The sequence below is a fragment of the Myotis nattereri genome, assembly GCF_964212035.1.
Source record: "Myotis nattereri genome assembly, chromosome: 3".
NCBI classification, from domain to species: Eukaryota; Metazoa; Chordata; class Mammalia; order Chiroptera; family Vespertilionidae; genus Myotis; species Myotis nattereri.
The window spans coordinates 32,752,489-32,776,312 of NC_138077.1; the positions used below are offsets into that span (position 1 = coordinate 32,752,489).

General features: G+C 42.6%; 1 protein-coding gene across 1 annotated transcript in view; it reads left to right on the forward strand.

Annotated features, from left to right (window-relative positions):
- The window catches only part of FNDC3B (fibronectin type III domain containing 3B), a 332,113-nt gene that overhangs the window by 109,276 nt on the left and 199,013 nt on the right, over positions 1 to 23,824 (forward strand). The gene's annotated exons all lie outside the window — the stretch shown is intronic.

The window sequence follows — 23,824 nt, forward strand, 5'->3', positions numbered from 1 at the left end:
GGAGAAGGGAGACCAATAACTCTCTAGCTGGAAATATTTGGGAACATTTAGAAATGGGGAAACTCTAACCCATGGCGTTTGGAGTCTTCCCTAGGCTTGGGCCGCATCGCTGTGGCGCTCAGAGACCAGCCTTTTTTTCCAGGCTGAGCGCTCCCTTCACTCGGGAGAAGCCATAGAGCAGCCTCTGTCCTGCGGGTGCTGCACGCTGACTTGCTCCAGACAGTATTGAATGTGACCTGGCAGCCAGTGCTGTTTCCTGCTGACGTGGCCTCCCACAACTGAGCAGAACAGAGCCGCCTCAGTGTGCTGAGGAAGGAGCGGGAGGGCATGAATCACCAGCGGGATAAGGAACAAATTAAGAGGGGAAAGCGCCTCGCTGTTCAGGTTTCCTTCTAGATAGACTTAAAAGACACCTTTTTTATAGGAAGGGAGGAGGAGGAAGAAAAACAGGAGTGAAGAATGCTGCAAAAATCAAACAGTGATTTGCTTGGCCATAGGAAGAGTTTCTTATCAGCAGGAGTTACTTCTGGGGTGAGACCCAGTCTGCCGCAGACATCGGAGAGGATGCTTTCGGAGGCCAGACTGGGCTGCACGGGCCACACTGTCGCAGAGGTTGGTGGGAGGACGAGGTCCCAGACATCTCCTGCAAGGCAGACATTAAAAAACAAAACAGAACAGAACTGGAGTGTGTATCTTGATGGAACAAGTTCTCTCAGCTTGGTAGGAACTGGAGAAAGAACTGTGAGAAACCGTTCAGGAGCAAATCGTGTTGCGTGGTTCTCCCACCAGTGGCATCAGCATCTAAATTGATGCTCAGGGTTGGCTTATGTTTCAGTCACTGCTTGGTACTTGGAATTTGTTGATTTGAAAAGGTCCAAGTACAGCTCCTTGTTACCTCTGATAGCGCCAAAAAAGTCAAGCTATCATGGAATGTTAGAGTGAGCTGGGACTTCAATGGCTTCATCTATCTTTAAAAGTTATTGTAGACCCTTTTTTCAGTCTGTCTTACATGGAAGCCCACTCTACCAAGCAGATGTAGGTAGAGCTGACTGAGGGCCTGAGGCACACCTGCTCGTATTTCTCCTGGTAGTGGCCCTTCAAACTTTCTCCCTGGCCACCTTATACCCCTTGTATATGTATGTTGTAAAACCACTTATCTGATCCCCCACTCTCATATTATATGTGAGGAAGTTTTGCCTCTCAGGTTGCTCAGTTTGTTAGGTAATATTATCTATATATAAAAGCCTAAGTGACCGTTACAACCAAACGACCAGAATGACTGGTCGACCAGTCGCTATGACACGCACTAACCACTAGTGGGCAGACGCTCAACGCAGGAGCTGCCCCCTGGTGGTCAGTGCGCTCCCACAGCCAACCTCCTGTGGCCAGCCAACCTCCTGCGGTCCCTCCCCATACTCCTCCCCCTGGCCGGCAGGCCCTGATTGGCCCAGCCCTGATCAGGACTGGGCAAGAGGGCCCCAACTAGACCTGATCATCGGTCAGGCCTAGGGCCCCACCTGTGCACGAATTCGTGCACCAGGCCTCTAGTCCTATCTAATAAAAGAGAAACATGGTAATTGGCATATGACCGCTATCCTTCCCATTGGCTAATCAGGGCAATATGCAAATTAACTGCCAGCCAAGATGGCGGCCGGCAGCCAGGCAGCTTGAAACTAACATGAGGCTTGCTTGCTTCAGTGATGGAGGGCTCCAGCGTTCCCCGCCTGCCGCTGCAGGCCTCTGAGCTGCAACTCTAAGCAACTATGTAACAAATATAGAAACTAAACAAAACCCCAGAAACCTGCTTTAGTCCCCTGGGCTTCAGCCAGCAGGATTGCAACATTGTAAGCAAAGGCCAGAAACCTACTTTCAGCAGTGGAGGCCTAAGAACTGGAGCCAAGCCTCAAAGCTAAAGCTGGACCAGAATAAAAAAAAAAGAAAAAAAGGAGCGGTTGGGAGCCTCAGTCACCCCCCACCTGAAAACAGCCCCCAGTCCCTCACCCAGACTGGCCAGGCACCCCAGTGGGGACCCCCACCCTGAAGGGTGTGTGACCAGCTGCAAACAGCCATCATCCCCTCACCCAGGCTGGCCAGGCACCCCAGTGGGGACCCCCACCCTGAAGGATGTGTGACCAGCTGCAAACAGCCATCATCCCCTCACCCAGGCTGGCCAGGCACCCCAGTGAGGACCCCCCACCCCGATCCAGGACACCCTTCAGGGCAAACCAGCCGGCCCCCAACTGTGCACCAGGCCTCTGTCCTATATAGTAAAAGGGTAATATGCCTCCCAGCACCGGGATCAGCGGAGCCGCGAGGCCTCCTGGCACCGGGATCAGCATGACAGGGGGCAGCGCCCAAACCCCCTGATCACCCTGCGGCTCTGTGTGTGACAGGGGGCGGGGCCAGAACCTCCCTATCCGCCCTGCTCTGTTCGTGACAGGGGAAGGCGCCCCAACCCCCTGATCAGCCCTGCTCTGTGCCAGATAGCGGGGAGCTCCCCAAACTCCTGATTGGCCCTGCTCTGTGTGTGTCAGGGTAGAGCCATAACCTCCCCATCGGCCCTGCCCTGAGTGTGAGAGTGGCCGGCGCCCCAACCCCCTGATAAGCCCTGCTCTGTGGGTGATAGAGGGCGGCGCCCCAACCCCCTGATCCGCCCTGCTCTGTGCGTGACAGGGGGCAGCGCCCCAACCCCCTGATTGGCCCTGCTCTGTGCGTGACAGGGTACAGAGCCCCAATCCGCCTGATGGGCCCTGCTCTGTGAGTGACAGGGGGCAGTGCCCCAACCCCCTGATTGGCCCTGCTCTGTGCATGACAGGGTGACGCGGCAACCTCCCCATCGACCCTGCCTTGAGTGTGACAGGCGACGGTGCCCCAACCCCCCAATCTGCCCTACCCTGAGCGTGACTGAGGGTGGCATCACAACCTTCCGATCGCCCTGCTCTGTGCATGACAGGGGGTGGCGCCCCAACTCCCCAATCAGCCCTGCTCTGAGCCCGACCAGGGGCTGCACCTAGGGATTGGGCCTGCCCTCTGCCGCCCGGGAGCAGGCCTAAGCCAGCAGGTCGTTATCTCCCGAGGGGTCCCAGACTGGGAGAGGGCACAGGCCGGGCTGAGGGACCCTCTCCGCCCCGAGTGCACAAATTTTTGTGCACCGGGCCTCTAGTAATATTATAAGTGCCTTAGCATAAAAGTTCTTTTATCTGTCTTTTGCTTTTGAGCCTTCATAATTTCTGTTAGCTATTAAAAAAGCCTTCCTGGTCTCTCTGCCACCAAACAAATTCAAGTGAGTTATATAAATAAATGATACACCAGGAATACTGGTTACACCATGTGCCAGAAGCCACCCAGCAATCACTTGGGGATGCTGCAGCAGTAAAGAAAGTGAGGGTCACACCGCTTGGCCATCTCCAAAGCAGAATCCTGAATGCGGGTGCTCACAGGACCTGAAAGGACCAGAAAACTGAGAAAGTTCTTCCAGTCTCTGTGGCAGAGGCCCTCCCCATTCTCTCTATTGCCTTGCTGGGTATTTGAGGATCTTCTTTGACTGAGTTCTGTTGGTAATTTTCCATACCCAGTTTCTGTAATTTAAACCAAACCTAAAAATAACCATGCTTAAAAAGTACTGAAGGCTCTTCCTTTCAAACATGTATCCTAGATTATGGAACAAAATTGAGGCAGATCTAGTTATAGGACCTCATTCCAGGTTCAGTATTGGATTTCCTGCATAGCTCGCAGGTCTTGTTTGTAGGTGGACTTGGACTTACAGGTTTTGGAAATCATTTACGTTGGCCATATTTTCCAGTGTTTCGCCTTCCCTGCAAGCCACTTTCTCCGGTTGCTCCCCAGATTACTACCCTCAGCTCAGTAAACAGAAGTTTTTGCTCATAACATGAATTCTCAGGAAAAAGCAAGCAAGATACAAATGGAATGGAGAAGATGGGATATTAAATGTGTAATAGGTATACTTATATTTTCAGTAAAGTCATCTGATTTCCTTTAAGGAGGTTTTGATTTTTTTTTTTTTTGAGGTTTTGATTTTTATAGGCTATGCAAGGGTGAAATTAGAAAGCTGCTCAAATCATTTATGGTGTTTTGTTGCTGCTGTTGTAGGCTGGGTTTACACTTTGTAAAGGATTAGAAGGGGAGAACTTTTACCTCTTAATCCTGTTTCATTGCAAAAGTGCTGTATATGTAATGATATGCCTTTCCCTCCTCAACTCATTCTGGGGGAAAAAATAACCAGAGACTCTTTTTTTTTTTTTTGCAAATGAATAAAACTATTTCTTGGTAAAACTATTCTTCAAATACAACTGTGAGTAGGAAGCCAAGGCAGTGGGGGGTGGGGGGGGGGAGGAATCATTCTTTTGTGTGATGGTAATGAGATAATTTATGCATTGTACATTTTCAGGACACTCTTTGTTTAAATGAAACTTCAGAGTCCTTGCAAAGCCACATTACCAAGTCTTTCTGTTTTATTAAAAAAAGTGTTCATTAATTTCATATGTTCTGCCACCAATTGCATAAACTAATACAATTGTTTTGAATAAAAGAACTTAAGCTGTCATTTGTTTGGTGTCTTGACTTTTCTCCTTTTCTTCCCCAAATATAATTTGACCCAATCTGTTTAAGAGTTGCTTTTGTTCCCACCATTAGCCACCCACTCCGAGTGGCAACTGCCAACTGCAGTTCAACCTGGTGTTGGAGGAAGGTAGGAGGAAGTGTTAGGGTTGAGTGCAGAATCATTGCCTGAAGACTGGGAGGCTTATAGCAGGCAGGCCTTACTGGGGCTGCCAGCACAGATGGGCACAGGAATTTCCGTTATACTGCAAGAGGGGATGAGGAGGCCCCAGGGTGTCACACTGCCAGCCAAGAATTGAAGGCTTTTTTGTATTGTCTGCTGATTGAACCTGGAAAGCCTTACTGTGGAAGGGATCTGTAGTGACAAAAAATGTCTGGTGCTGACTTTTGAATTTTTTTTTAGATCTCATTCTCCAAAGCAACAGGAATTTATTTGGTTAAAAAGCAACTAATTAATCTGATCTTGATGTGGAAATGAACCATATCAAATTCCAGGTCAAATCGCTTTTCCGTGTAGAATGTTTGCTTAACCTTTTGAGGAGTATTTCATCAGATTCTGGACTATAGAAAGTTTATCTGCCCTCAGTATTCTAATCTACCTGGTGGCATGGCTATTGTTCTAAAATGCTCTTATATGTAAACCTAATTTTGTCTACAAATAAGAAAAGTCACATTTACAAATTGATTATAAAATATTATAGATATAGTGTGTAATTTAATCATATACGCAGTACCATATATGGCATCATTCTTGAAAAATACTTGGCCATCTGGTCCCATTTATCTAAAATGAAATACCCCTCTTTTTAATTCATATTAAACTGCCAGCTAATATTATTATCCTTATTTAAAACATAAGGAAACAAAAGTTTAGAATGGCCAAATTACGTATGCACAATAGTAAGTAGCAAAACCAGAATTTGAACTTCAAAGCTCCTGGTATTAAACTTAAAAAAATAATTGTAAACTCACAGGAAGTTGGAAAAAATGTACAGGGAGATTCTCATGCATCTTTAGCCCAGTTTTACTTAATGGTAACATCTTGCATAACTATAGTACAATATCAAAACCAGGAATTAACATTGCTACAATCCACAGAGCTTATTCACATTTCCCCTGCTTTACACTTACTTGTTTGTGCGCACGTGTATAGATTTATGTAGTCACACCCACAATCAAGAGCTGTTCTATCACCAAAAGGCTATATCTCCCACCATTCCTAACCTTCAGCAACCGCAAACTGTTCTCCATCTCTATGATTTTGTTTCTTCAGGAATATCATATAACCGAAATTTTACAGTATATAATTTTTTGAGATCCAGCCAAATTATATGTACGAATAGTTCCTTTTTATTACTGAGTGGTATTCCATGACATGGGTAGTCAGAGTTCACCTGTTAAAGGACATCTGGTTCTAGTTTTTTTGCAATTACAAATAAAACTGCTATGAACACATGTGTACAGGTTTTTGTGTACACATTTCCCTGGGATAAATGCCCAAGAGCACAATGCTATGTTGTATTATAATTGCATTATTTAATTTTATAAGAAACAGCCAAACTTTTCCAGAGTGTCTAGACCATTTTACATTCCTACCATCAATGTGTGAATGATCCAGATTCTCCTCATCCTTATTAACATTTGATCTTATCACTAAGCAGCTATAACTCCTCCTCCTATTTTTCCTCCTCCTCTTCTTTTTTTTTTTTATAGTTTATTGATTTTTTACAGAGAGGAAGGGAGAGGAATAGAGAGTTAGAAACATCGATCAGAGAGAAGCATTGATCAGCTGCCTCCTGCACACCCCCTACTGGGGATGTGCCTGCAACCAAGGTACACACCCTTGACCGGAATCGAACCTGGGACCCTTTAGTCCCCAGGCTGACGCTCTATCCAGTGAGCCAAACCAGCTAGGGCTCCTCCTCCTCTTCTTTTATGCCTATCAGTGCCTAATTGCTCCAGTACCATTTGTTGAAAGGCTATCTTTTTCCATTATCTTGCTTTTGCACCTTTGTTAAAAATCACTTGGGTATAGTTTTGTGTGTCTGTTTCCAAGTCCTCTGTTTCTATTCTGTTGATCTGTGGGCAGCATTGGGTATAATTGCTAGACAGTACTATACACTATGCAAAAGTATGCCCCTGTCCAGCTACTTTGAATGGGGCCCTCTGTTCATAGTCCTGTGCCTGAAGTTAGACTGAAGTGTGGCTGTGCTCCCTGGGCCTGTCTTGTCTATTATGGAGTGGACTTTCCACCTGCCTGGGAGGATCTGTCCCTGTCTCCCCCCACTCTCCCCATCCCCAGGGCTTGGCTTTGCATTTCCACAGGTTTCTTCTCCATGGCTTTGTTCTTCTTTATGGTCACCAGCCTGTACTTGTTGTTGGTTTATGTTAGCATCTTCTGAGGTGTAGAGCCCAACTCTAAGAAGTCATATTAAGTCTTATGGAAGAGCTGCTAAAAATTAAACATGCTGAAAATCGCCTTCTGGATAATATCAGCCGCTCCTTTCAAAGTTGTCATAGAACAGAGAAATGAAGAGCTTGGCTATAAATCAGAAATGTCCGCCTGATGGACTGGGGAGTTATGCTCATCCTATCTAATAAAGAGGTCATATGCAAATTGACTGTTACACCCTCACACAAGATGGCCGCCCCCATGTGGGCACAAGATGGCTGGCTGGGGAGGGCAGTTGTGGGCGATCAGGCCAGCAGGGGAGGGAGGGCAGTTGTGGGGGGGACCAATCTTGCAGAGATCGGGCCTAAACTGGCAGTCGGACATCCCCTGAAGGGTCCCAGATTGGAGAGGGTGCAGACTGGGCTGAGGGACACCTCCCCCCCCCCCCACCCCCAATGCACAAATTTCGTGCACCAGGCCTCTAATTGTTTATAAAGATGAATATAAAACTTCTTTAATGTTGGCTTTTGGTTTTTTTTATGAGGTTTCTAAAATAAAAAAAGCCAATAAGAGTAAACTTATTAAACATTTATATTGGCTCTATTATATATCCAGAACAATGGAAGAAATTCCTATTTTCATCTTTGGCTTTTGGTGTTCATCCCAACTTACTGCTGAAAGGATTGTAGGCAACTTACAAATATGCATACTGTATATTGATATACATTTAAAAGAAGTGAAAATAAGGTCACTAAAATAAGAGGGAGCCAGGAGTGATTTTGATTTTTACCTTTAGAAATTTCTTCAAATAAGTCTCATGCTTGTTTTTGTCACTGATTATTCTTGGTACAGTATTTCCATAATTGTGTTCATTTTTAACTGTTACGTGGAACTGTCATTAGAATCAGGATCAAACGACATTGGCAGTGTTTTAATTTCACGTCCACATTTGGGCAGCCTCTTGGATATTGGTAGGGTGGAATGTGAACCAACTGATCGCTTTTCCAATCCTGTTATTTTCCAGTGTGGTTTGGAAAAAAAATCTGCCTATGAAGTCAAGAAAGCACAAGGAAGCCTTCTGGTTAACGAATTTAGTGAGTTTCAGATTTTCCTCTTGTGGAGAGTCCTAGACTCCACTGACTCCAAATGATTGCAGAAAAGAAGTTATGGCTCACTTATAGAAGAAACTGCTTTGCATATATACAAGATTTAGTGCATTCTGCAGGCTACCAAGGCTTCTTGCCCAGTAACTAATGGATAACATTAAAACCTGTTAATTACAAATATACCAAGAATTGGAAACAAAGTCATTTGTGCAGCATTTAGGGTTCTGACTGGTTAGATTTCTCACAGGCTTGGAGCTGAAGTTCACTTGATACATGCACGTGATTACCAAAACCTTGGGATTCCAGAGGACTGTTATATATTATTTATGGCAGGGATCACCTGTAATGTAATTTTTTATAATAGTTTTATTGAGGTATAATTCACAAACCTTACAGTTCACCTATTTAAAGTGCAACTGTGACCACAACCAGATTGGAAACATTTTTATCACTTGAGAAAACCCTTTACCAATTAACAGTCTCCCCTGAACCCCTCACATCCCCATTCCTAAGGAACTACTAATATACTTTTCGTTCTGTGGAGTTGCTTATTCTGGACATTTCCTAAAAATGGAATAATATAGTAAATATATGGTCTTTTGTGATTGGCTTTTTCACTTAGCATAATTTTTCAGGTTTGTTTATTTTGTAGCATGTATCAATAGTTTATACTTATTGCCAGAAAATATTCTATTTTATTGATATACCACATTTTTAAAATGTATTCATGGGCTGGTGGACACTTGAGTTGTTTCCACTTTTTAACTATTATTAATAATGCAGCTAGGAGCATCTGTGTACAAGTTATTGTGTAGACATACATTTTTATTCCCCTTGGGTATATATCTAAGAGTGGAATTGCTGGGTCATATGCTAACTCTATTTATAACTTTTTGAGGAACTTTCCAGAGTATTTTCTAAAGTGGTTGCACCATTTTACATTCACACTGACAGTGTATGAGCTTTTTCAGTTTCTTCATATTCTCACCAGAGCTCGTTATTACCTGTGGTTTTGAGGGGTTTGGGGGTGGGGAGTGTCTATAATGCAATTTTATGTGTGTTTTTTTCCTTTGCATTCATTGTTAGCATTTGTTCCTTCAGGGGGTTGATATTATACATTAAAGGAAGTAGGATGTGGTTAGTTATGGTATGGCTGTGAGCCACAATGAAGCTCTGTGCTAGAACTAACATGCTTCTTGTTTTTTGACCTTGACCCCCAAATCCCATCATTGAGCAAACCACAGTGCACTCTTAAGGCTACAAAAAAAGCTTACCCAGAAGTGAATTCCTTGTTTCAGTTAATTTTGTGGGGGAGGAGAAGGGTTTCGAGGAAAAGTGAAGCAAGCAGTTTCTTTCATTGATACTGGAAATCTAAGTAGGACTGTTGAATTGCTTCATATATATATTTTTTGTTTCATAATTGAATATGTTTTAGACCAAATTGGAGTTTGTTTCTATACATACACAATTTCCATATTTTATAAACTTACATTAGATTGAATTTTCATGCTGTGTACTATGTGGAATGGAAATGAGCCTTTGTTTTTTAGTACACTAAACTTCAGTTCCAAAGTTATATAAATTTTTATTGTTTTCTACAAGTAAAATCTCATTTTCTAAATTGTCTCATAAAGATGTCCACATTATAAAACAATGTTTATAAGTGGTGGTGGTAGGTACAAAAAAGACAAGCTGCCAGAAATTTTTTACCTATATAACATGGATGTTAACAGTCCTGAATTTTGCTATAATCTCTGTGAATCATATTAGATTAAGAAATCCAGGAATAGTCCAACATATATATGTGCTAGAACGTAACATGGTTATCAGGAGAGATTGTTCCATTTTGTTCTTTCAAGATGGGCTTGTTTTTATTCTTTGGAGAGCATTTTAGTTTCCTAGATGAATGATGGAGTTCTGAGGGAGTTTGAGACTGGGTGCCCGAAGAAGTCTTCTTTAATACACAAAGGGCCTGGAGTGCTCTGATTTATTGTAATATATTGACACTTTAGGAAACTGTTTAATTCATTTCAACAAACTAAGGTATACTGCACCTTGCCAGGGACAAGGGATATACTAGGTACATTTCAAAATGTTTAAGGTGAAAACAGAGATTAAGTTGCAAGGAATCAAGGGACTTAAAATATGTACATTTCAGAGGGAGCATCTCTCTGAAGTTTATTTCAGATTTTTCATCCTAGATTTATTAATCTAGATCAGAGTGTGTGTCTGCATTAACTTTGGGGGATAAAGGTCAGCATTTCAAAGCTACCCATTTCATTCTGAATTAGGTATATTATAATCTTACTAGAGGCCCAGTGCACAAAAATTTGTGCACTCGGTTGGGGGAGGTCCCTCAGCCTAGCCTGTGCCCTCTCACAGTCTGGGACCCCTCGGGGGATGACCATCTGCTGGCTGAGGCCTGCTCCCCAGGGGATTGGGCCTAAGCTGGCAATCAGACATCCCTCTGGCAGCCCGTCAGCCTTCGGGGGATGTCCACTTGCCAGCGGGGAGCAGACCTAAGCTGCAGTCAGACAACCTTAGCGCTGCTGAGGAGGCAGGAGAGGCTCCCACCACCACCGCTGTACTGGCAGCCATCAGCCTGGCTGGTGGCTGAGCAGAGCTCCTCCATGTGGGAGCTCACTGACCACCAGAGGGCAGCTCCTGTATTGAGCGTCTGCCCCCTGGTGGTCAGTGTGTGTCATAGTGACCAGTCATTCCCAGTCTATCTGCTGTTAGGGTCAGTTTGCATATTAGCCTTTTACTATATAGGATAGAGGCCTGGTGCACGGGTGGGGGCCGGCTGGTTTGCCTTAAATGGTGTCCCGGATTGGGGGTGGGGGGTTCTGTTTGGATCCCTGGCCAGCCTGGGTGAGGGGCTGATGGCTGTTTTTAGGCTGCCTGCACCCCCTTTAGGGTGGGGGTCCCCACTGGGGTGCCTGGCCAGCCTGGATGAGGGGTTGATGGCTGTTTTCAGGCTGCCTGCACCCCCTTTAGGGTGGGGGTCCCCACTGGGGTGCCTGGCCAGCCTGGATGAGGGGCTGAGGGCTGTTTTCAGGTTGGCCACATCCCCTTTAGGGTGGGCGTCCCCACTGGGGTGCCTGGCCAGTCTGAATGAGGGGCTGTTTTCAGGTGGGCCAAGCCTGCAACTGAAGCCCCCAGTCTCTCTTTTTTTCTTTTTTCTTTTTTTATTCTGGGATTTATTTACCTTCTGTAATTGAAACTTTGTTGCGGCTCCAGCTCAGAGCCCGGCTGGCTGAAAGCAGGCATCTTGGGTTTGTTTAGCTTCTATAATTGAAACACTGTTGCAGCTCCAGCTCTGAGACCACTGCTGCTGAAAGGAGGTACCTGGGGGTTGTTTAGCTTCTATAATTGCAACATAGTTGCTTAGAGTGCAGCTCAGAGCCAGTCTGCGGCAGGCGGGGAATCTTGGCTTCCTCCATTGCTGGGGCAACCAAGCCTCATGTTCGCTTCAGCTGCGTGGCTGCTGGCCGCCATCTTGGTTGGCAGTTAATTTGCATATTGCCCTGATTAGCCAATGGGAAGCATAGCAGAGGTATAGTTAATTACTGTGTTTGTCTATTATTAGATAGGATAGCTGAGCTTTTGAATCTTTGCCTTTTTCCAGTGTATTTTGGACTGTTTTGATCATTGCTATATTTCTAATGGTTCAACTAATAACTTGTCACAGAACAGGCCCTCTAAATTTTTGTTGAATGACTTCATGAAATGAGTGAATGAATGAGTGTGATTGTTAGCTCTTCTTCAATTATTTAAGAGCATATAAGATATGTTTAATTGTTTGATCTCTCCCCATTGAAATGGTTCTTAGGATTACTGTCAGAAGTAATTCACTTGAAGAATGCGTGTGCTCTTGTTATGGTCTGCTTGTTCCAGACATTCTGGAATCCAGATCCATAGGTCTTCTATGTTCATTTTTCTTTTAAGAATGACTGTTTAAGGCAGTGGTTCTCAACCTTCCTAATGCTGCGACCCTTTAATACAGTTCCTCATGTTGTGGTGACCCCCAATTTCATTGTTACAAATTGAACATAATTCAAGCATAGTGATTAATCACAAAAACAATATGTAATTATATATGTGTTTTCCGATGGTCTTAGGTCACCCCTGTGAAAAAGTCGTTTGACCCCCAAAGGGGTCATGACCCACAGGTTGAGAATCGCTGGTATAAGGTAATGGCAAAAGAATCAAAATCTGCAAGAACTCTTTCTTGGCCATCCCATCAGTCCTTTCTTTATGTACCCATTCATACGGTGTAGAATTAGAGGCCCATTTATCTCTGTTCCTCTTCAGATCTTTCCCAGAGAAGATAGTAAAATTTGAAGACGTTGGTGTCATTTATTTTTCACCAAAGGAGCACATTTAGATAGTGACGGAAAGGAGAGTGTCCTTTGTGCCATGTTTGCATTGTCTCATTTTAATTATCCTAGTGTCCCTGCAAGATTGGAATAGTGATTAGCTCATTTTATAGCTCAGGAAACCCTGCTCTCAAATGTTACATTATTTGCACCCTAGACTATACATTCCATGAAGGCTGCAGTTGTGTCTGTCTTGTTCACCATCATGCTTTCATTATGTAGTCTAGTGCCTGTCACGTGATGAGTAAATACTGATTGGCTTTACTTTTGCCTGAGATCACATGACTAGTTAGCGGAAGCAACTGAGATTGCATATAGTTTTCACTCATTCCACAGCCTATGAGCTCTTTTCAGTGCAGTTCTTTTAAGTTTTCTAAGAGATCACTTTTCAGAAAAAGAGGTTATATTGTAGTGTCATGCCTATCTTAAATTTCTCAACATGGACAGGATTTTGGCCTAGTACCTGTGTTAATGCTGTGGCATAAGTATTTTCTCTACACAGACTGTATTTATTGGCTTCTCATAGTGTGTTTATTCAAATCTTAAGTAATGCACTATTTAACCTTATTTTTCAAGTTATATATATTTTCAAATTATAGTCACTGAAAATAACTAGAAAAAATATAACTGCTAAGTGGTCATTATTAAACCCTAGAGGCCCGGTACACAAATCTGTGTACCAGTGGGGTCCCTCAGCCTGGCATGTGCCCTCTCGCAATCCGGGACCCCTCGGGCAATGCCGGACTGCCAGGAACTGTAGTAGTGCACAAAGCGGCATGTGGCCAGGAGGAGCCCGAGCCTGGGCCTGGGCCACTCACTGCGCCACTCCTGTGCATCCTGGCCCCGCTGTGCCTGCTGCCACTGTAGCGTTGCCATGGAGGTGGGAGAGGCTCGCACCTCCACAGCTGCACTCGCCAGCTGTGAGCTCAGCATCTGGTGCCCGTTGGTCAGCTGGCGCTCTTGCTGTGAGAATGCACTGATGACCATCAGGGGGCAGCTCCTACGTTAAGCGTCTGCCCCCTAATGGTCAGTGCGCATCATAGTGGCCAAATGGTCAACCGGTCACTTAGGGTTTTATATACATGGATATTGCCACATCCTAGCATGATTTGCTCCTGTGAGCCCAGTAGGTTCATACTGTAGTTTGACCCTCCTACTCTCCTACTGATCTTATAAAAGGACTCTATCAGATTAGCTCATTTCTTTTACTCTTTAATTCCTGCTATTTTAAAGTTGTGGAAACCACGGAAGGTGTTGATATTTCCCTACCATTCTGCTGCACCTTTGCCCAGTGCAATGAGTGGAACTAGCGGGACCATGTCAATGGAATGCTGGAGATGACTTATATCATCTCGCAAGAGCTGATTGTCAAATTTTCAGACATTTTTTTGTGAGCTGGTTGTAAAATACAGCCATTTATAAATATAAAAATATATAAACTTGCAATTTAAATTATATTTAATGACAAAGGTAATAAATACTTGAAACTCCTCACTTCCTGGTTATTCTATTACATGTTGCTATTTATGCTCTTGAGGTTTTTTAGGTCTGTTGTATCTAGGTGGTGGAAATGTTGTATAGCAATGTGTTGCTGCACATGTCTTTCCAAGTCCATGTTCAGCAATGTCATGTTGGGTTGATATTGGCCAACTAAGAAACTTGGCAAACACTATAATCCAGGACATACCTACCCCCTTTTTTCCTGGACAACCATTTGTTGTTAAATATTTATATCCACACACTCAGTGCGATGCCTAGATACTAGGAAGAGATTGATACTGCCACCTTTTCTGTTATTTATTTGGTTATATTTATATTTAGTCACAGAGAGGGAAAAACATAGCTAGGATATAGGGAGACAAAAGCGAGGGAGAAAGTTGAGGCACAGAGGCATGCCTTAGCCTAGAAGCAAACATAGAACAAACTCAGATAATGTGTATGGTAAAACTATATTTATTTGCTTACTGGTATTACAGGTTATTTTTAGAAAAATGTCCTTTAAAACGAACAAGCTTAAAAAAATGATCACCCAACATCTCTTTTGTCTAAAAGACTTTTATAATCATTTAGTGTGTATGTATAAATATTATTGCATATAAACAATTCTAGAATAATTTCATAAGTTTTTAGAGCTCAGAGTCACCTTTTTTTGGGACCAACATTTGGTACCATCACTCATTTTCAGTTACCTAGTGGTAGTAGTTAGTAGCGGGTGTGTGTGTGTGTGTGTGTGTGTGTGTGTGTGTGTGTGTGTGTGTGGTGTGTGTATTTGTGTAGAACTAATAATTTGGTCTTTCATAATGTTGGTCCACTTGTAGATACTTATACTGGGCCTTGCAGTCAAACAGCTAACCCTAAGGCTAGATTGCTCAAGGTTGTTTTCCCCCTCTTCTACCTTGATGTACAGGGTTTGCTTATGCCAATCATGTTGGTTTTTTTTTAATGACATACCAGAATGCATCATTGATTTTTGAGTTTCTTCAGTAGCCAGCCCATGTCAGCACTCAGTCTTTTCTGTTCCAGATATTGAACACTTGTAGAACATGGGAAGTGGCATCGATGCTGCCAGAGGTGCACAGCAGGGACTCGGGGTTGCCCGGGCAGGGTTCTGGCGTGTTGTGCAGCCCTCTGCTGAGTGGACGTTACTGAGAGTGAGGCCTGTCTGTAGAACCAAGCCAGTCGGTGCATTTAGGGGTGGAGGGGTGGGACCTGCTGCTTGTATGTGCTCATAGAGCAGTTACTAAATATTTAAATGGCTGTAGGGGATAAGTGCTTCCAAAAGGGATGTTGATTTTTGTTTTGTTTTTAAGCAGGACAGTTTTGTTTACCACAGGGATTGGGTGCCTTTGTTGGAAAAGAACACTGAAGAACAGCAGAGATGAGTCACACATTTTCTGGCTACTTAGCCATTATCAAATAATTAGAAGCCATTTCATGGATAGGACCATGCAGCCCGAAGAAACCTTCAAGGGGACTTGCCTTTGTGCTGCCCACTTTTGGAAAAGAGCAGGCTGATGAATTTAACTGGCACTCATTAGGAAGTGTGCCATGTAACACTGAGTGATGAGAGCAGTGCGCCTGCCAAGCAGATTGCTCCGGTCCATCACTTCTGGAGCAGTTAACTTGACCCCCATTCTGTAAGCTTACTGTCACTATTCCCATTTAAATAGCACTTTATTAAAATACTCATGTAGTATCTTCACATCTTCACATTTGATGCTTACTATAAAGAACATTCATTGCTCAATCTTAAAAATGGGATTTTTAAGAACTAAAGGAAAATAAAAGCCACTCTGACTTAAATATGTTGGTGCGTTAAGCCACTGTAGTCAGTTTCTGTCCTGCCCCTGCTATTTTAGAAAACTGGCTTCATTTCAAGATTTGCCACTTACCTTCCTTCAAGTAGAATTCCTAACATTTAAATCTAAGTATTTTTGTTTAAGTTTCATTATCTGTAGTATTTAATTGATGCAGTTAAAAACATTAGCCTAGTTCTTTTCTCTTGCTCCCTACTGACTTTTATTAAAAATAGAAATACAACTCTAGTGGGGACAGTTTGTTCGTAATTTTATAGATTCCTGCAGCATTTCCATTCCAAGGAGCTGTCATTACCTTCTCTGTCACTTTTGAGTTAGGTGTAGAATATTTAGGATTGTGGGCAAATCACATATTTGTCATCCCATCCCTCCATATTTCTCTCCCTCTCTCTCCCAACAAACAACACAAGTGCCAAGTAGAGTAGAGGCCTTTGGTGAGACAGGGCAGATGCCAAACTCACCTTTGTTGTGGTAATGGTTGAGGTTGGGGAGGTGAGCTAGGTTATGATTCTACCTGCCTGTTTTTGTCCCCAGTCTCCATTCCAATATGACTCTCTGAGCTGTTGGAGCAGAGGAAAAAAGGACATAATGATTTGTTCCCCTTCTTCTTGCTTGTTGGAGAACATGAAGGAGGCAGCGACAGGTGGGTGGGACGGTTGGGAATGTTATGCCGAAAAAGGGCTGCTATAGTTTCTGCTCCTTTCACTTGGTCTCCACTTCCAATGGAGCTTCCTAGATAAACCAGCAGAAGAGCTCAGATGAAGCACATTTTGTGAATGTAACTTTCAGGTAATGAAAACATGCCCTTCCTATTATTGACCTTAGAGAAAAAAAGGTAGTGTTGACTTCAAGCCAAGACAATAGAATTTAATTATGCAAATCTTTGAGACACTTTTATAGCATCACTGCCTTAGTATTGCTCTGATGTTAAAAGTCTTCTCTGTTTACTGTAAGGTAAAACCTTTGTGTTTAGTTGGAAAAAGAAAGGGACTCCTAGGAGGCCTCTGCCAGTAGCTGCATGAAGATATGTGGCTGAGGCCTATACACAAAGGCCCTCTGTGCTGGGTCTGTATGGGCCCACAAAGGTGGTAAGCCGAGCTGACAGGGGAAGTCCACAGAAACGCAATGCTGGGCTCCTGTGTCCATTATTTCAAAATGAAGTTGCTTCTTTTAGAAAACAGAGCGACACACCAGACAGGTACATAAACTTTTCATGTGATCATGTTAAGACAGATGATGAATGTACTTTAAAAACACGTGGTTCAAAAGCACACAGTCATCTCTGAAATTGTTAACTGCCATTTTATGACGCTGATCTAGCACTCACAGTTCTCATTTGGTGGAAAATTCTGCTTGATTTCTGCCTTTTCCTTGTATGTGTCACATATTGCTGTTGGAAACTGGAATGCCCAGCATTTCCCCCTCTAGTCTCCTTATTAAAGAATGGGATAACTTTTTTTAAAACTCTCTTCATATAGTAGCATGAGCAGGGAACATAATACCAGAGGAGATGGGCTTGGGGGAGGTTTAGAGGGAGGAATTGCATTCTTTTGGCATTCCTGAGAGGAATGTCAAAAAACAGCTGTATTAACTTTTTTTTTCTTTTTGTAGAGGGGGCAGGGTTGGGAGAAGTACAGAGGCCTCTCTCCTGACATGTAAAATTCCAGCTCTTTACAGCCGAGTACAAGCAGCTTGGCATAGCGATGTCTGGAGTCAGTGTGCATGTGTGTTATAGTTCTGATTATTAGCCAACAGAAAGCAGCTGTATACATCATAGTGAAAGTACTTTGAAAATAAAATATCCAATTGTGGGGTTTCCCCATATAAACACCAGATGTGTACAGTGGTTTTAACATGGGTCTGCCCAGTGTCGTAGCACCATTGCTCAGGGATATAAATGGAAGCCAGCATTTGAGAGGTGGACATGTGGTGAAAGTAGATATGTTTGTAGGAAAATAGGTATGTTGTGGATGAGTAGAAGCATTTTAATGTTTATTATTTTAAGAGAGCCATTGCTGGCTGCATGGCTTGTCATTCCATGCCTCCTCTTTTGCCTCTTATAAAAAGAATACATGGTGTGCCTGCAAACATATGCTGTACTATTAGGATTCAAACACCCAATAGTCTAAAAGCATTTAGTAGCTTTCAGTGCTGTTCCTAGGTAAATGGTGGACTAAGGGATTTACAATTTGATATGTTTCCTAAAGTATCTCTGGAAATGGACATTTTGTTACCTGTGGGAATTTCTTCGAGTGTATTTAACTCATGACCAAAAATTACCAAGATCTCAATTTCTGAATTAAAAGAAAAATAGTTACCAAGCAAGGAATAGCTAAGTTTAGAAGTAGGAATATTAGGAATCACCTAGATCTCAGTTTCTCAATTTTTTGTGTGTGACAGAAAGGAATGTGTAGTATTACAAATATGAGGGGGAATTCAAAGATCCTATCATTTTTGTTGTTGTTCCAAAGCAGTATGCTCTGTGGGGGAAGGAGCATCACTGACTGGACCTGGGGAAGAAATGGAGTAGAACTGGTATTGAAGAGGTGTATCTCCATGGGAACACAGCACAAACACGTTTCCAGAAACTTGCCTGGGGAATTCCCAGATTCTTTTAAACCTTACATGTCAAATAGCTCAATATAAATACAGGTTTAGACATATTGGTTTGATGTTTCAATATCTATTTTTATATGCATTTATATCGCCCAGGTCTTCTGTTTTCCACTTGTTCTATCAAGTCATACTTTTAAAAACGGTCATGATTTAAATATAAGAAGCCAGTTGCTTTCTTTAATGTTTAAAATTCTTCAATGAAAGATGAAAGGAAAGCCTAGGAGTGGGTTGCTACGGGTTTGTTCTATTCTGAGTGATGTCAGTTTTACTACAGCTGTATTTAATCTTACATTTTAATGCCTCTCATCCATATAATGTAGGCATTGAAATGGTTCTTTAATTTGTTGTGAGAAAATTCCAGTAAAATCATTTATAGAAAACTTTTAAAGTTAAATTATTTACTTTTCCTAAGGAGTTTTCCTAAGGGAATTTTCCTTTCCCCTTTTCATAAGTCAGAGAAAAAGAAACTGGAATAGTGTATAGTGTTAGAAATACAGTAAGACAAAGGAGGAATATTATGAGATTTGCTCAGGAGACAATGACAAAGGACTGTAGCATTCCCTTTACTGCCTATCATAAGGTTATCTGTTTCTTCTTTTGGATATCTCCCTGGTGGTGGTCCCTAGTTTGTATCCCAGATTCTTTTATCTCAAGAGTATTAAATTTGACTATAACTATTTTAAATGAAAGCCCATGGGTTACCAAACACCCTAACACAGATTTCTTTACTCATGGATTACTAGACACCTTAGTACAGATTTCTCTAGTTAAGATGCTGGAGGTGCCCTAACCGGTTTGGCTCAGTGGATAGAGCGTCGGCCTGCGGACTCAAGGGTCCCGGGTTTGATTCTGGTCAAGGGCATGTACCTTGGTTGCGGGCACATCCCCAGTAGGGAGTGTGCAGGAGGCAGCTGATCGATGTTTCTCTCTCATCGATGTTTCTGACTCTCTATCCCTCTCCCTTCCTCTCTATGAAAAATCAATAAAATATGTTAATAAAAAAAAAGATACTGGAGGTGAACAATTCTGATAGCCTTCTCCAATCATGAGAAGATTGCACTCTTGCTTCTAGAGGAAGATGTGTGACTTCTGAGGTGCTGTAGAATCATGTTGAAGATGTTTGAAGCCCCACCAGGTCTTAGGACGAGAAGGCTATTGCCGTGGCAGGAGTGCTGAAAAGGGAGTAGGTAGGAGCTGCCAGTGAGACCCATTCCGTGTTGATATAGCATGACTCAGGAATGTGTTATTTACAGGGAAAACTCCAGTCCACCAGCGAACTGAGAATCCATTCATGGGTGCAGCAAAAGATGCCCATTGGGGGAATGTGGGCACCTCCTCAGACTGGAGGAATGTGGGCTGCTCTTAGTGGGGGCTGTGAAAACTGTGCCACTTTCACACCTCTAAATGCAGAATGACTCCTGTTTTCCCTGTCAAAGGGTGAATTCATCATTCAACTTGTTATGACCCAAAGCATTTGAGCATATTTGGGGAAAACTGCTCTTGTTCTCTAGTGGGAAAATTCTTAAAGATCAGAAGTTTCCAAGTACTCAGCCTTGTTCCGTAAGTAGACTGGTTCCTGACTGTGTTGTTTTGTGCTGCATGGGGAGACCCCTGCTTAGTTTAGTCTTATGAATTGAAGCCTGTTATTTTTTAGCCTAAAAATCAGGAAAACCATCTATTTAAAATGTCCAAATCTGACTGGCAGTCTCATCTTAATTAATTCTAGTGTGTTTAAGCCAACAGAAGGGAAAATATAAATAATTTGTTAATTGCAACAGCTGGTCCCTGAGTATCTTTATGTTAATGTTTTGAATCGTTGGCTTTGAAGGATTTTTAGAAAGAGTGTCTGGATTAATGTAGTGCTATACAAACCTTAGTCTTGAAAAGTGGAATCTGCCTCTTCAAAATAAACAAGAGCCTTACACAGATAGAGAGGTGCCTGCAAAGGCATGATGAACTTCCTGTAAAATCGTAGAGGAGAATGAAGACATGGGGTGAACAGCCTCTTACTGGATTTAATATGGCGTTTATCTAGCTGCTGTGGTAAATGAGGGGAAGTCTTTTGCGTATACAGTTAATTCCCAATTATTCATACATGCTTTGGCCAAATTGCTGATTATCTATGGACTTTGGATATCTTTCTTCCTCCCTCCACCCTATTTGTTGTCCATCTGGTCCCATGGTCTAGTTTCCTCTCTTGCCATGCTTTCTCAGAGGGGTTCCCAGCTGCTCTCCTCATTTTCATTTTTGTTCCCTTATCAAGTCTCTGCTGCTTTGCTTTCTCTGCTGTGTTCTCTCAATTTACCTGACACCCCAAGGTTCTTGTCCCATACTGCTTTGGTTTCTCATTTATCTCAGATTAGTGATGAAGAGACTAGTTAATGGTCAGGGGGAAACCCTGTGGAAGATAATGTCTGCTGTTCCTTGCATCTCTTCCTGTCGTCTCTGGGCCTTCGTTGAATGGAGTGGAGACTGAGGGGAGAAAGGGCTTTCCCTAAAACACTTCCCAGCTGTTCTTTTAAATGATGTCTTCAGGATTTTACAGTCCTATGTGGGATGTAATATAGGTAAGTGCTTCAATAGTCTTGTCATCGTTTGTTTTCTTTTTTGTTTTCAACTTGGATGTTTCTCCTTCCCATTGCTGAAAGACAATAGGAAGGGGCCATTTGGAGTCTGTGTATCTGAGGAAAGTTCAGCCTTAGGATGGAGTTGCAGCAGTAGCGGTGAGAACAACCTTAAATGCTTCCTCATTTAGCAAATATCTACTTTATTGAGTTCTTTTTATATTTTAATAGTGTGGAAGATATAAAATGGATTTTACATAGATTCTTTAAAGAGGTTTAAATAATCTAGGAGAGAAATCTACACAGAAATCCATAAATCTAAAGCCAGTACATACACACATGATGACCATGATATGTGAGAAACTTGCAGAATGTGTGAAAAGTGCCAGGGCTCTCCCAGGAGGTCCCTGTTTCTCCTGGGGAGAGGCGGAGCTAGTGGACTTGTAAACTTCTGCCCTAAAGTTCCTTGTCTGCACTGACGGGATAGAAATGAAAACTCTCTTGTACAGAATATGTACTTATATTTATACAATATTTTTAAACCTCTTTTTTCAATATTAAATGTCTGTATAAAATTCCCCCATCCATTGAGAGTTTAATATAGGTATTCAGGCCCAACTTGGCTGAAATTTTAGTTAACAGAACACAATCCTGTGTTCAATTCCCAAACCAATGCCAAGCCAGGCAATTGGTTGAAAAAGGCCTTTGACTAGCCAATCATTTCAGACAAATCAACACTAGAACACATGTGGTTTGGATTCATGGAAGAGCCCTTCATTGCCTCACTAGTGCTGGGTGTTGTATAGTTTACTTGTGGTTCCACTGAAGCTTTTGGTTTTCAGGAAAAACTGGGATCATTTAAAATCAAATTTTAAGGAAGGGGAACTAGCAGAGAGGTATAGTAATAAGGTTGAAGAATTACAAGTAGTGGACACAAGAATTCCAAGGACATGATGGTCTTCAGTGAGATTTCCATTTGAAGTTTTGGTGCTTTAAGAGGCTTAGCCTTTCATAAAATAATTCAACTAATTTTTTGTATTCAAGAGCCTTTTTTTTTTTTTAAGTTGGGTTAGAAAACCCAGTTCTTGCTGTAACTGCTGATTTCGTGAGAGGATGAGGGAGGAGCTAGGCAGTGGTTCTCAACCTTCCTAATGCCACGACCCTTTAATACAGTTCCTCATGTTGTGGTGACCCCCAACCATAAAATTATTTTCATTGCTACTTCATAACTGTAATGTTGCTACTGTTATGAATCGTAATGTAAATATCTGATATGCTATATGTTTTCTGATGGTTGCGACCCAGAGGTTGAGGACCGCTGATAGTGATTATAGATGATTTTGGAGCATCCCTTTAGAGTTCTGCCCCTGGATGATGATGGTCAAGTGAGATCATGTGAGAGTGCTTTGCATTCAGAAAGGGCTGTAGGAACCACAAGCTTATTATGTGCCATACTTAATTTAGTTGTATGATACAATTTTCCCAGTAGCCCTGAGGATGGTAATGATTTTTGTATCACGCCCATGTTTTGCACAGGGGCAAACAGGTTTAGAAGGGCTAGGTAACTTGCCTGGGGCCGTGCAACTAGTTCTTAAGGAGCTGAACTTGAACTCTGATCTGTCTGGGTCTGAAGCCCAAGCTCTCAGCATCTGTCCATTCTGGCTTGCTAAGTGTGGATGGTCACAGCCAGTAGGGACTAGATTGCATGAGGGAGGCAGGCAGAAGCGAAGGCAATGGGCTGGAATCGCCAGAATGCTGACCCAGGAAAACCAGACAGACCAAAACTCCAGGCATAATATACCGCTGTGTGAAAGCAAGACCTAGGAGACATTTGTAGGAAGCTGACTGCATTGTCACCTGAAAGCTGATATATTGACTTTCTAAAGCCAGGTGGGGAGAGAGGATCACATGTTTTACTTAAACTGCCTACTTTGCAAATCAATGTTCAGATGCTTTTTCGATGGTAAGGCACAGACTGGTAAGGGCCAGTGGGCTTGTCTACAGTGTTACAGGGGCCAAAACTGTACCTGTGGGAACAACAGGAAAAATGGGAGGGAAAGAAAAGCCACCCAAGCTTGATGTGTCAAGACTCTCGTAACCTGGGCCATCCCTGCAATCCCACATTCTTGTCGATTTATTATGTCTTGGAACCAAACATATCTGGAGAGGGTGATGGTAAAAGGGAGAAAAAATGCAAGTTATGATAGAAGTTTAAAAATGCAAGTTATAACAGAAGTTCACAGATAAAAGGAAATTAGAAGAAGCCTAAGGTAGTTAGTGCCTGTGCCACACTCTGAAGACCTCAGGGTCTTTCACTTCCACATTGCTCCATTCAGCTCCTCCCCCTCACACACCCAGTGGGTCACCTCTAGTCGTTTTGATTTTCATATTTCTGCCTTGTGATTAGGTAATACTATCATAAATATTAGTGTTTGACCAGAAAACTGGTTTGTCTTTGGAATGTATGGTTTTGAAATGGTTTGTTCTAAATTTTGCTATTTTGTAGGTCCCAGTTGACCACGGAGTCTCAGAAAAATAATGATTGTGATCAAGATAAATATAGGACTAAGGTGCAAAAATTACTTTGAGGCAGTTAAAACATCTATATTAATACAAAACATTCATATGTACAGGGGAGATGGTATGAACTGGGATACATGGGTTTTGTGCCATACCCTCCCTGGCAGCAACATACATATATTCCCCAACTGTAAGTTTAGATGGGTAATTTTATCTCCTGTGCCTTAGTTTCCTCATCTGTCTGACCAGCAGAGTAACTGAAGAGCCTCTTGTATTTAACATTCCATAATTGCCAACCATGGTTTTGTGGTGACCCTAACTGGCTCAGTTCTGACCTACTGACTCACGGAAA